This window comes from Bombina bombina, chromosome 6, assembly GCF_027579735.1.
Source record: "Bombina bombina isolate aBomBom1 chromosome 6, aBomBom1.pri, whole genome shotgun sequence".
Classification (NCBI taxonomy): domain Eukaryota; kingdom Metazoa; phylum Chordata; class Amphibia; order Anura; family Bombinatoridae; genus Bombina; species Bombina bombina.
In genome coordinates this window covers 829,457,213-829,472,163 of record NC_069504.1, presented here as the reverse complement: position 1 = coordinate 829,472,163, position 14,951 = coordinate 829,457,213, and positions in this window count along the sequence as shown.

The window sequence follows — 14,951 nt, the reverse complement described above, 5'->3', positions numbered from 1 at the left end:
CAATGGGGGGTGCATTGTCTGGGAAGTGTGCAGGGCTGGCGTTTGGTAATAGGCAGTATAGGCAGCCACCTTAGTGCACAACAGCTGGGGGGTGCTGAGAGAGCGGGGCCGACTGCCGAGGATTTAAATGTATTATTTATTAAATTGTTTGTTGTGTGGTGTGGAACTTGTGTCTAGTCAATTCTTTCATTTTATCGCTGGCCGATCACGACTCCCTCCCCCGCTCAATGCCCCCGCCTGCAACGCAACTTAGTCAGCCTGTCCCAGAGCTGGCCTGGCTATTGCTTATAGGCTGCCTATGGGATGGAAATGTGGGCGTGCCACGCGTGCGTGTGGTGTCAGTCAGCGCGTGGAGCCAAAAGCGGAGCTCAATTGTGCAGCAGCTGTAGCAATGAATGACTCACTCTGAGAGCGAGGGATAAGAAATTGTGCGGGAGTGAGATGAGCCGCCTGACTCCACTGGTGAGGGATGATGCTGCCCCGCCTGACTGATACAACCGGCCCAGTCTGCAGACGAGACAATGAGTGAAGAGAGACGGAGTGAGGTAGGAATGGTGGGGGTCTCTGAGGGGGACGGAGGCCAGACCGGGCATACACATACTTAATGACTTTCCTGGGATAACATGAAACAGGTGTAGCTGGGATGAGGCCTGTAAAGCTGGCAATTCCTGTTAGTGAGTTTAGCATATTTATTGCTTATCCAGATCACAATCTCATACTTCTAGTCTCTGCTTAGACTCTAAAGGAGAACAGATAAATATACTCCCAAATTGATTTCAAGGACATATCCCAAGCCTTTACTTAGTTAGCAAATCAAAGCACATCTTGTTAATAAAATGATAAATTAAACAGTTTATACAGCTCTTTTGCAACCCATTACAAACATATGCTAAATGTGTATAAAGCATTGGCTTTAATGTCCTTGTAATACCCCATTCAGGTTAAGAAATGGATTCTCAAATATCTACAGCTGTTTTACTTTATTTATTTATTTATTTATTTATTTATTTATTTATTTATGTGCTTATCCATATGGGTTGCTGGATGTTCTTAATTAACCACTGTCTGATTTGTAATGCAGCACTACCACTGCCTGATTTGCTATGCAGCACTACCACTATCTGATTTGCTATGCAGCATTACTACTGTTTGATTTGTTATGCAGCACAAACAATGTCTGATTTTCTATGCAGTCTACCACTGTTTGATTTGCTATGCTGCGCTACCACAGTTTGATTTGAATTTAACCACCAATCAGCTAGGGCTACCCACGTACTGAACCAAAAATTGGCCAGCTCCTAAGCTTATATTCCTGCTTTTTAAATACAGATACCAAAAGAACGAAGAAAAATTGATAATAGTAGTAAATTAGAAAGTTGCTTAAAATGTCATGCTCTATCTGATTATTATTTTTTTTGGGAGGGGCGGCAAAATGTTTCTTCGCCTGTGTGGCCAAAAATCCTAGCACCGGCTCTGGCAGTGTGCACTGTTACAACAACATATGTCCGCATTTCTGAAGTCAACATTTTATAAGTGAGGCATTAGGATAAGAATTATACAATAATTCAACAAGGATAAAACAAGGGGCAAGACAAAAGGCAAGTACTTTTGTAATATTGTGTTATATGTATCTCATTGTTTCCTTATGCAAATGCTCCTGTAATACTGTGTCTTATGTATTTAATTGGTTCCCACTTTTGTAAAAATGTTCAATATCTTCATTAGCCCATCTCTCTAAAATTCACCTTACTTTTATACTCATAAACTTTATCTATTTCTAAACACACTCTCTCCCCCCTGCACCTTGTCTCAAAAACAGTCTCATTACTGCAAATCTGTATCTCATCTCATGTCACTCTCCCTCTTGCTTATACTAACTGCTGGTGACATCTCCCCTAATCCTGATCCACAACAACTTCCTAGCTGTGCACATCCATGTGTACCATTCCATAGACTCAGAGAAAACTCTGGTAACCTTACTCACATTCCTCTTGCATCTAAAGCCACTACCCTTTCACTTGTGCACTCTATACATGACCACTTTATCTCTCGCTCTCTCAACCTTCTGGCCCTAACAGAAACCTGGTTCTCTCCCCTAGACACAGCATCCACTGCTGATCTGTCACATAGGGTCTCCACTTCAGCCACACTCCTACGTCTGGTGATAGACAAGGCGGTGGTGTAGGTATTTTACTTTCCTCTCATTGCACCTTTCAACAAATACAACCCATCTCTTCCTTTACATTTTCCTCATTCAAAACCTACATGATTTGCTTATTCTCTCCCCTCTCTATACATGTAGCAGTCATATACCGAACACCTGTCTCCTCAACTCAATTTCTAAATCACTTGCCTGGCTACCTTATTTCCTTTCCTCAGAAACCCCCGCCCTCATTCTTGGCGACTTCAACATCCCTCTTGACCATCTCACTGCCGCCTCTGCAAAACAACTTCTGCAACTCACTTCCTCTTTCGGTTTGTCACAATAGACTGAATCTCCCACTCACAAAGACGGTAACTCCTTTGACCTGATCTTTACCTATCGATGCACTATTTCAAACTGCACAAACTCCCCTTTTTCTCTTTCTGACCACCATCTCCTCACTTGCAACATATCATCCCTTCCTATAACTCTCCCTCCTTCTACTCCTCACACCAAACTTCACAGACGCATTATGTCATTAGCTCTAACATACAAAGCCCTCAACTGCACTGCTCCCCCATATATCTCAGACCTTGAGGCCTATTTATCAAGCCATCAACTATGCTGCATTCGCCGGCACCAATACACTCTACTAACATCGCGGCCGCGGACCTGAATACGATCTCCATATTTATCAAAAAAGCTGGCAAAAAGCCGCACACCAAGTACGGGGCGATGAGCAGCAGACTGTTGTTAATTAACACTGCCCTCTGCAACTAAATAAATGTATTAACTCCTATCCCGCCACTCCCAGAGCCCACCGCAACTAAATAAATTTATTAACCCCTATCCCGCTGCTCCCGGACCCCGCTGCAACTGTAATACAATTATAAACCCGCTGACCTTACATTAAAAATTAACTCATCCCTATCTTATAATAATTTAAAACTTACCTTTAGAATTAAAATAAACTATATTAAACTACTAATTAACCTACCCTAACTAGTATGCTAAAATTACAATAAACTATATTAAATTATTAATTAACCTACCCTAACTATTATACTAAAATTACATTAAACTACCAATTAAATTAACTATATTACATATTTAAAAAAACTAACCCTACTCAAATTATTAAAATATACTATTAAAAATTACTAAATTACAAAAAAAACTAAGTTACAATAAATAAAAAACACTAAGTTACAAAAAATAACAAACCACAGTATCAAAAATAAAAAAGAATTACACCTATTCTAATAGCCCTATCAAAATAGCCCTATCTCTTCTGCTCATGACCTCCTACTCTCCTCTTCTCTTGTTACCTCCTCACATTCCCATTTACAGGACTTCCCCATACTGGCTCCCATCATGTGGAACTCTCCACAAGACTCTCCCCTAGTTTTGAAAGCTTCAAGCGCTCCCTAAAGACTCTACTGTTCAGGGATGCATACAACCTACACTAACCTTTCTTTACACCAGTTCCTATCCTCCATTGCTATCCCCTTGAACCCCCTTAGCATGTAAGCCTAAAAGTCCAGCTGTTTGTAGATCACCTTCTTAAGAGCTGTCTACAACAGTGCGACCCTTGGCAGGGCCCTCTAACCGTTTGATCCCTATAAATGTTTTGTTGTATTGCGCCTATATTTATAGTGCTGGGGAATCTGTTGGCACTCAACAAATAACTAATAATAATATATATATATATATATATATATATATATATATATATATATATAGTCTGAATAGGAATAAGCACTCTCTGGATTTCAAATCAACAAATATTTATTCGGCAGTGACGTTTCGGGGCATTCACCCCTTCCTCAGACAACCCAAAATGTGATACAAGCAGTGTTAATATACCTATCCAAATCCCTCCCCCTTCTATTTTCAGCCAATCAAAAATACATCAAATCAAATCAAATAGGAGATGTATGTCAACAAAACAAATCCACTTCTGTGTACTTCACAACAATAATATAAAATAGGTGTAAGATACATACATCGTTATAAGATGTTATTGTGAAACAGTGACAATATAATAAGTGGCTATGGAACATTAATTAAAACAACCTATTGTTCATTAAACCCTGTTCGACCCACAGCATAAGTTTATCACATAAGGCATTACAATAATATCATCTAACAGTGAATTCAATATAATGATTAGGGAGGCTTACTTTTTAAAGCTTATTTAGCAGTCATGAATCGGTACAAACAATTCGCCATTCTCTACCACGCTCAGTGCAGCGTGGTCTGTGGGGGGCGTGTTCACATCCGGGCTACCAACCAATCTTGTTCACAGATCGTCATGCCGCGAGCAGTGTTAGGCGTTGCCATGGCAACACATAGTGACGCAACAGCCTGCACCAAAGAGAGGCTAACGTTGCAAGTTGTCAATAGGTTGCCATGGAAACACCCAAAACAATCTATCCAATCATACACACAGTGCCCCAACGATCCAATGGTAACTCAATCTAGCAGCTTACAAAGTAAACTGATCAGTTAAGACATACTGCGTGACTATGTGAATTACAGAGGGATCGTAGGGCACTGATACATGACATCTCTGTTAGCTGTTCCCTAAGGACGATCCAAAGAACCAGCCATCATATATTAAAAATAACAGTGAGTAAAAGGTTATGCAGCTAAATGACCCAAAGTATCACAGACGCAGCACCAATGGGACCATAATAGATACATAATCTAGTATCCCAAGGGGATTTATATATCCAAAACCAAGACTGTTGTTAATTAACACTGCCCTCTGCAACTAAATAAATGTATTAACTCCTATCCCGCCACTCCCAGAGCCCACCGCAACTAAATAAATTTATTAACCCCTATCCCGCTGCTCCCGGACCCCGCTGCAACTGTAATACAATTATAAACCCGCTGACCTTACATTAAAAATTAACTCATCCCTATCTTATAATAATAAAAAATGAAGTTCAGTCTTCCATTTTTTGGGGCCATAGTGACTAATTGCCTAACTGAAGTGAGTTTTTTAAATATATGGCTGTCTTGGTTTGTTTAGCCCTGCTGCGATTTTGGTAGGTATAGAGCCCATGACATCATTCTTACTTAAATGGCGTGGCCCCTTATTGGTAAAATAGGGTCTAGAAGTTACCCATAATATACTGTGGTTCCCCACTGTCAGTCTTAAGCTGGCAGTGAGTAATTGACATCGGTCAGTAGTAGGACATGGTATGACTTAATACTTAGATATTTCAAGTATGTGGCGTCATAAGTAATAGAACAGATAGTGTACTATGAATACAAGCCATTGATAGATTTTGGTTGTTGGATACACAGTTATTAACGTGCCTTGGTTTTGGATATATAAATCCCCTTGGGATACTAGATTATGTATCTATTATGGTCCCATTGGTGCTGCGTCTGTGATACTTTGGGTCATTTAGCTGCATAACCTTTTACTCACTGTTATTTTTAATATATGATGGCTGGTTCTTTGGATCGTCCTTAGGGAACAGCTAACAGAGATGTCATGTATCAGTGCCCTACGATCCCTCTGTAATTCACATAGTCACGCAGTATGTCTTAACTGATCAGTTTACTTTGTAAGCTGCTAGATTGAGTTACCATTGGATCGTTGGGGCACTGTGTGTATGATTGGATAGATTGTTTTGGGTGTTTCCATGGCAACCTATTGACAACTTGCAACGTTAGCCTCTCTTTGGTGCAGGCTGTTGCGTCACTATGTGTTGCCATGGCAACGCCTAACACTGCTCGCGGCATGACGATCTGTGAACAAGATTGGTTGGTAGCCCGGATGTGAACACGCCCCCCACAGACCACGCTGCACTGAGCGTGGTAGAGAATGGCGAATTGTTTGTACCGATTCATGACTGCTAAATAAGCTTTAAAAAGTAAGCCTCCCTAATCATTATATTGAATTCACTGTTAGATGATATTATTGTAATGCCTTATGTGATAAACTTATGCTGTGGGTCGAACAGGGTTTAATGAACAATAGGTTGTTTTAATTAATGTTCCATAGCCACTTATTATATTGTCACTGTTTCACAATAACATCTTATAACGATGTATGTATCTTACACCTATTTTATATTATTGTTGTGAAGTACACAGAAGTGGATTTGTTTTGTTGACATACATCTCCTATTTGATTTGATTTGATGTATTTTTGATTGGCTGAAAATAGAAGGGGGAGGGATTTGGATAGGTATATTAACACTGCTTGTATCACATTTTGGGTTGTCTGAGGAAGGGGTGAATGCCCCGAAACGTCACTGCCGAATAAATATTTGTTGATTTGAAATCCAGAGAGTGCTTATTCCTATTCAGACTGTACATTCCGTTAGGCACCCTGGTCTGTGTCTGGGTTGGCAAGTGAGAGTGCACTACTTTGAAGCCTATATATATATATATATATATATATATATATATATATATATATATATATATATATATATATATATTCTATGGATTATTTAGAATTTTTTACAGTACCTATAATAATTTTAAATAATTATTATTATTTTTTAATATTTTATATTTAAAATTTCTATAATGTGCTTTTAAGGGACAGTCTACAACAGAATTGTTACTGTAAAAAAAGATAGATAATTCCTTTATTACCTATCTGCCAGTTTTGCATAACGAACATGGTTATACTAAAATACTTTTTCTATTGACAGACTTGCATTTTAGCCAATCAGGAGTGAGCATAACATTATCTATATGGCACACATGAAAAAGTGCTGTTTAGCTGCGAGAAACTGTCACTCAGTTTTCATGTATGCAAACTCAATACCAGGTTAGACCAGGAAAGCCGAAACGCGTTAATCATATTTTACATTCCTTCTTCTCATAGAATTTTTTAAAACTTTTTATTATTAAAATATATTTATATATATAAAATATATTTACAGTATATACCTTTATATCTAGATAGGTATAGATATATAATTTACAATGTACAGTATATATGTCTGTGTGATGTTTTTGTAATATATATATATATATATATATATATATATGTTTTAGTAAATATACTGTATATAATAGCCATTTGCAATCAAATACATGGCCATATACCACATATTTTTGAAGCCTTAAAAGTATTTTTATGAATATTTATACGACTAATTGTATCAGATATTGTTAATATGAGTGTAACAGTTTTTTTAATGTATTTATTTTGTGTTTAGCCCTAACCCTTTCAGTTGCGCTATCCAGACTCATGTTAAATTCAGTTGCGCTCAAGCAAATGCGTTTACTTTCAACCTGTAACACACATACAAATTTTTGCACCTGCGATATTCTTATATTGTGTGCACTAACGTTGACGAGCCACCTGTAATCTAGCCCATAATCATGATTCTTGCATAAAGACCTAAGCTCAATATGTTGGTACACATCAGTTCTACACTGTTTATAATCATCTAGCAATACAGAAACTGTCAAGCTCCACAAATAATAATAAGTTATAAACACAAGAATATAAACACAGGAGAGGATATTTTATCTAATTATTTGTGTTTTGGGACTCTTTCAAATCAATAAGAGTTTGTATAGATGCTCGTTCAACCTGCTAAAAATGAAGGAAATAACATATTAGCAGATATATCTCTAGAGAAACTGTTCTTCTTATCTATGTAATAATGTCTTGGAGTATTCATATAGCTGAAGAAGAATACCAATCAGAACTATCTGAGTTTAAAGCATACAAATAAGGTTCCTGATGGGACCCTACTTATGTACTTAAAATTGCATTAAAGCAATTATTTTGCTGGTGATTATTCTGTGGGGGACTGTATACTAGACAGGTTTGTTTCCTTAACAACCAGTTTAAATAGAAATGTGTATTTATGTCTTAGTGCATGTGTATGTATAACAGGTGTGTGTATGTGTGTTTGTTTATGTGAATCTATGTATGTATGTGTGTATCTTTGTGTGTGGAGATGTAAATACTGTATGTGCAAGTATGCAGATGTCAGGTCAGTGTGTATCTGTGTGTGCATTTATGTTTGTATTTGTGTATGTGTTTATCTTTGTGTATCTGTGTGACTTTCTGTATGTGTATATGTGTGTGCATTTATCTTTGTATTTGTGTATGTGTTTATTTTTGTGTATGTGTGTATTTATGTGTGTGACTTTCTGTATGTGTATATGTGTGTGCATTTAAGTTTGTATTTGTATGTGTGTATTTATGTGTAAGTGTGTGCATGTGACTTTCTGTATGTGTATATGTGTGTGCATTTACTGTATGTTTGTATTTGTGTATGTTTTTATCTTTGTGTATGTGTGTGACTTTCTGTATGTGTATATGTGTGTGCATTTATCTTTGTATTTGTGTATGTGTTTATTTTTGTGTATGTATGTATTTATGTGTGTGACTTTCTGTATGTGTATATGTGTGTGCATTTAAGTTTGTATTTGTGTATGTGTTTATCTTTGTGTATGTGTGTATTTATGTGTAAGTGTGTGCATGTGACTTTCTGTATGTGTATATGTGTATATGTGTGTGCATTTACTGTATGTTTGTATTTGTGTATGTCTTTATCTTTTGTATGTGTATTTATTTATTAATGTGTGTGTGTGTGCATGTGACTTTCTGTATGTGTATATGTGTGTGCATTTACTGTATGTTTGTATTTGTGTATGTGTTTATCTTTTGTATGTGTATTTATTTATTAATGTGTGTGTGTGTGCATGTGACTTTCTGTATGTGTATATGTGTGTGCATTTACTGTATGTTTGTATTTGTGTATGTGTTTATCTTTTGTATGTGTATTTATTTATTAATGTGTGTGTGTGTGCATGTGACTTTCTGTATGTGTATATGTGTGTGCATTTAGTGTATGTTTGTATTTGTGTATGTGTTTATCTTTTGTATGTGTATTTATTTATTAATGTGTGTGTGTGCATGTGACTTTCTGTATGTGTATATGTGTGTGCATTTACTGTATGTTTGTATTTGTGTATGTGTTTATCTTTTGTATGTGTATTTATTTATTAATGTGTGTGTGTGTGCATGTGACTTTCTGTATGTGTATATGTGTGTGCATTTAGTGTATGTTTGTATTTGTGTATGTGTTTATATTTGTGTATGTGTGTATTTATGTGTGTGTGCATGTGACTTTCTGTATGTGTATATGTATGTGCATTTATGTTTGTATGTTTGTGTGCTTGTTGTAACCATCGTAAGACTGATTTCTATACTCCTGTCAATCACGTTGGGGGCGTAACCTTCATCCTTATTACTGCACAAACTTACCTGTCTGATTATTCTCCACCTGATCACCTCAGCTGTCTATTTAGGAAACCTTCAACTTTTGGTTCTTTTCCCATTATTGACACTGTGCCAACTTCCAAGACTTCTGACCAGTGCTACAGCGTGTTTCAGTCTTGCAAGTATTCTGTTTTTTGGTTCCTTTATTTATATTCAAGGTTATGTTTTCAAACTGCCTCAATATCAAGTAAATAATTGATATATCTTGGATCTTATTTTATATTGTTTCACTCACCAACTTTATGCAAGAAGTATGTTATATCGTTGACAATTCAACATTATATCTACTAAGGAAAGCCTGAAAACCTACTATTCATTTAAAGGGACACTGAACCCAAAATGTTTCGTGATTCAGATAGAGCATGCAATTTTAAGCAACTTTCTAATTTACTCCTATTATCAATTTTTCTTCATTCTCTTGCTATCTTTATATGAAAAAGAAGGCATCTAAGCTTTTTTTCTTGGTTCAGCACTGTGGACAGCAGTTTTTGATTGGTGGATGAATTTATCCACCAATCAGCAAGGACAACCTAGGCTGTTCACCAAAAATGGGCCGGCATCTAAACTTACATTCTTGCATTTCAAATACAGATACCAAGAGAATAAAGAACATTTGATAATAGGAGTAAATTAGAAAGTTGCTTAACATATCATGCTCTCTCTGAATCACAAAAGAAAAAATTTGGGTTCAGTGTCCCTTAAATCCAGTTTCTTGCTGCAACGGGTTCCTTCCTATCTCAAAGTATATAACTGCTACAGCCTGGATATTGCTTTGTCGCTTTGTGAATGAGTGCAGTTTTGCTTTACTCTACAACATTACTCCTTTATCCTGGACACTGCTCGTACTATCTGGTAAACTGCATGAACGTTTCTCTGACCACTTCATCATATTTCAGATTACTGTATCTTACACTCTGCTAATGTTATATAGTTTTCTGCAATAGTGCTATTCTGCCCCTTATACTTTTTCAGTAATTTGCTTAATTCTACTACTCCTAAGAACTGTTTTATTCAGTACCTGGTGCACATTCAACACATTCAAGTCTGTTCAGTCCATCTCTTAATCATGCATTTATGCTTTCAGTTTTTTCCATGATTTAATACAGTTATTAACATCAGTATCATTTCCAGGCTACTGAATCCCAGGTCAAATGTCATTGTCTGCAACCCCCTACCACTGTCCCAAGGGTCTAGTTCCTATACAGCTATACTCCGAAAACTGACATTGTTTGTATCTATGTGTGTGGGTGTATTTGTTTGTGTAGGTTTATACCTGTGTTTGTATATGGCTTTTACTGTGTAAATACATGTGTATGTGAGAGTGTGCATGTGACTATCTGTATGTATGTGCATTTCTGTTTATATGTGTATATCTGTGTTTGTATGTATTTATTTGTGTGTGTATATTTGTTTCAGTTTGGACTTTCAAGACCTAGAAGAAAAACTACAAATTTACGGCTAGATTACGAGTCTTGCGTTATGAGTAAAAAAGCAGCGTTAAGCTTCATAACGGTGCTTTTTTACTACCGCTGGTATTACGAGTCTTGCAGATTTAGGGGCACCGCACACTTTTTTGGCCTTACCGCAAATCAACTTATGCAAATTGCGTATATTCTTTTTTCAATGGGGCTTCCATAGCGCCGGTATTACAAGCTTGTCCTGGGAGGCCAAAGAGTGAGCGGTACAGCCTATCCCGCAAGATTTGTAACATATTTTAAAGTCAGTAGTTATGAGTTTTACACTACAAAGCCGTAGCATAAAACTCATAACTAAAGTGCTAAAAAGTACACTAACACCCATAAAGTACCTATTAACTCCTAAACCGAGGCCCTCCAGCATCGCAAACACTATAATAAAATTATTAACCCCTAATCTGCCGCTCTCAACATTGCCGCCACTATAATAAACATATAACCCCTAAACCGACGTACTCCTGCCTCGCAAACAGTTAAATATTATTAACCCCTAATCTGCTGTCCCTAACATCGCCGCCACCTATCTACATTTATTAACCCCTAATCTGCCGCCCCCAACGTCGCCGCCACTATACTATATTTATTAACCCCTAAACCTAATTCTAACCCTAACACTCCCTAACTTAAATATAATTAAAATAAATCTAAATAAAACTTACTATTAATAACTAAATAATTCCTATTTAAAAATAAATACCTATAAAATAAACCCTAAGCTAGCTACAATATAACTAAAAGTTACATTGTAGCTATCTTAGGGTTTATTTTTATTTTACAGGCAAGTTTTTATCTATTTTAAATAGGTATTAAAATAATAAATAGTTACTAAATAGTTATTAACTATTTACTAACTACATAGCTAAAATAAATACAAATTTACCTGTAAAATAAAACCTAACCTAATTTACACTAACACCTAACACTACACTACAATTAAATAAATTACCTAAATTAAATACAATTAAATACATTTAATACAATTAGCTAAATTACAAAAAAACAAACACTAAATGACAGAATATAAAAATCCAATCAGCCAAACAGCCAATTGATTGGATTGATTGGAACAGCCAATAGAATGTGAGCCCAATCCTATTGACTGATTGGATCAGCCAATAGGATTGAAGTTCAATCCTATTGGCTGATTGCATCAGCCAATAGGATTTTTCAACCTTAATTCTGATTGGCTGATAGAATTCTATCAGCCAATCGGAATCTAAGGGACCCCATCTTGGATGACGTCACTTAAAGGAACCTTTATTAATCGGGTAGTCATCGGAAGAAGAGGATGCTCCGCGTCGGATGTCTTAAAGATGGACCCGATCCACGCCAGATGTATGAAGATAGAAGATGCCATCTGGATGAAGACTTCTGGTCGTTTGGAGGACCACTTCTCCCGGCTTGGATGAAGACTTCTCCCGGCTTTGTTGAGGACTTCTTGCCGCTTCGATGAGGACTTCTCCTGGCTTCATTGAGGATGGATGTCGGATCTTCAGGGGTTAGTGTTAGTTTTTTTTTAAGGGTTTATTTGGTGGGTTTTATTTTTAGGTTAGGGCTTTGGGCCGCAATAGAGCTAAATGCCATTTTAAGGGCAATGCCCATCCAAATGTCCTTTTCAGGGCAATGGGGAGCTTAGGTTTTTTTTTAGTTAGGGTTTTATTTGGGGGTTGGTTGTGTGGGTGGTGGGTTTTACTGTTGGGGGGGTTGTTTGTATTTTTTTTCAGGTAAAAGAGCTGATTTATTTGGGGCAATGCCCTGCAAAAGGCCCTTAAGGGCTATTGGTAGTTTAGTTTAGGCTAGGGTTTTTTTTATTTTTGGGGGGAGGTTATTTTGATAGGGCTATTAGATTAGGTTTAATTAGTTTAAATATCTTGTAATTTGTTTTTTTAGTTTCTGTAATTTAGTGTGTTTTTTTTTAATTTAGCTACTTGTATTTAATTTATTTAATTGTATTTAATTTAGGTAATTTATTTAATTGTAGTGTAGTGTTAGGTGTTAGTGTAACTTAGGTTAGGTTTTATTTTACAGGTAAATTTGTATTTATTTTAGCTAGGTAGTTAGTAAATAGTTAATAACTATTTAGTAACTATTCTATCTAGTTAAAATAAATACAAACTTGCCTGTAAAATAAAAATAAACCCTAAGCTAGCTACAATGTAGCTATTAGTTATATTGTAGCTAGCTTAGGGTTTATTTTATAGGTAAGTATTTAGTTTTAAATAGGAATTATTTAGTTATTAATAGTAGGTTTTATTTAGATTTATTTTAATTGTATTTAAGTTAGGGGGTGTTAGGGTTAGACTTAGATTTAGGGGTTAATAAATTTAGTATAGTGGCGCGACTTTGGGGGTGGCAGATTAGGGGTTAATAAATGTAGATAGGTGGCGGCGATGTTAGGGACAGCAGATTAGGGGTTAATACTATTTAACTAGTGTTTGCGAGGCGGTAGTGCAGCGGTTTAGGGGTTAATATGTTTATTATAGTGGCAGATTAGGGGTTAATAAGTGCAGGTAGGTTGCAGCAACATTGGGGGAGGGAGATTAGGGGTTAATAAATATAATGTAGATGTTGCGATGTCCAGAGCGGCAGATTAGGGGTTAATAAGTATAATGTAGGTGTCGGCGAATGTCGGGGGCGGCAGGGTAATAAGTGTAAGATTAGGGGTGTTTAGACTTGGGGTTCATGTTAGGGTGTTAGGTGTAAACATAAATTTAGTTTCCCCATAGGAATCAATGGGGCTGCGTTACGGAGCTTTACGCTGCTTTTTTGCAGGTGTTTTTTTCAGCCAGCTCTCCCCATTGATGTCTATGGGGAAATCATGCACGAGCACGTACAACCAGCTCACCGCTGACTTAAAGGGACAGTGTAGTCCAAAAAAAACCTTTCATGATTCAGATAGGGCATGTAATTTTTAAACAATTTTTCAATTTACTTTTATCACCAATTTTTTTTGTTCTCTTGGTATTCTTAGCTGAAAGCTTAACTTAGGAGGTTCATATGCGAATTTCTTAGACCTTGAAGGCCGCCTCTTAAGAATGCATTTTAACAGGTTTTTCACCACTAGAGGGTGTTAGTTCATGTCTTTCATATAGATAACACTGTGCTCGTGCACATGAAGTTACCTGGGAGCCATCACTGATTGGCTAAACTGCAAGTCTGTCAAAAGAACAAACAAAGGGGCAGTTTGCAGAGGCTTAGATACAAGATAATCACAGAGGTAAAAAATATATAAATATAACTGTGTTGGTTATGCAAAACTAGGGAATGGGTAAACAAGGGATTATCTATCTTTTAAAACAATAACAATTCTGGTGTAGACTGTCCCTTTAAGCAGTGCTGGTATTGGAGTGCGGTATGGAGCTCAATTTTGCTCTACGCTCACTTCTTGCCTTTTAACGCCGGGTTTGTAAAAACCTGTAATACCAGCGCTGTAGGTAAGTGAGCGGTGACAATAACGTGCAAGTTAGTACCGCACCCCTCATAATGCAAAACTTGTAATCTGGCTGTTAGTTCTTTATTTATAAATCATTCGAAGAAAGAAGTATTGAGAAACAATCAAGCACAGAATCCTGAAAAAATAAATATAATAATAAAGTTATAAGTGCTCAAAGGTATGAGATCTCATGTGTTAGAAAACAAAAGGCAGCCAATGGACTTTACATTACATTAAGATACATACATATACACCTTTAAAGATGTATATGTATGAGTGTGTATATATATATATATATATATATATATATATGCAGTGGGGCAAAAAAGTATTTAGTCAACCACCAATTGTGCAAGTTCTCCCACTTAAGAAGATGAGAGAGGCCTGTAATTTTCATCATAGGTATACCTCAACTATGAGAGACAAAATGTGGAAACAAATCCAGACAATCACATTGTCTGATTTGGAAATAATTTATTTGCATATTATGGTGGAAAATAAGTAATTGGTCAATATCAAAAAATTCATCTCAATACTTTGTTATATATCCTTTGTTGGCATTGACAAAGGTCAAACATTTTCTGTAAGTCTTCACAAGGTTGTCACACACTGTTGCTG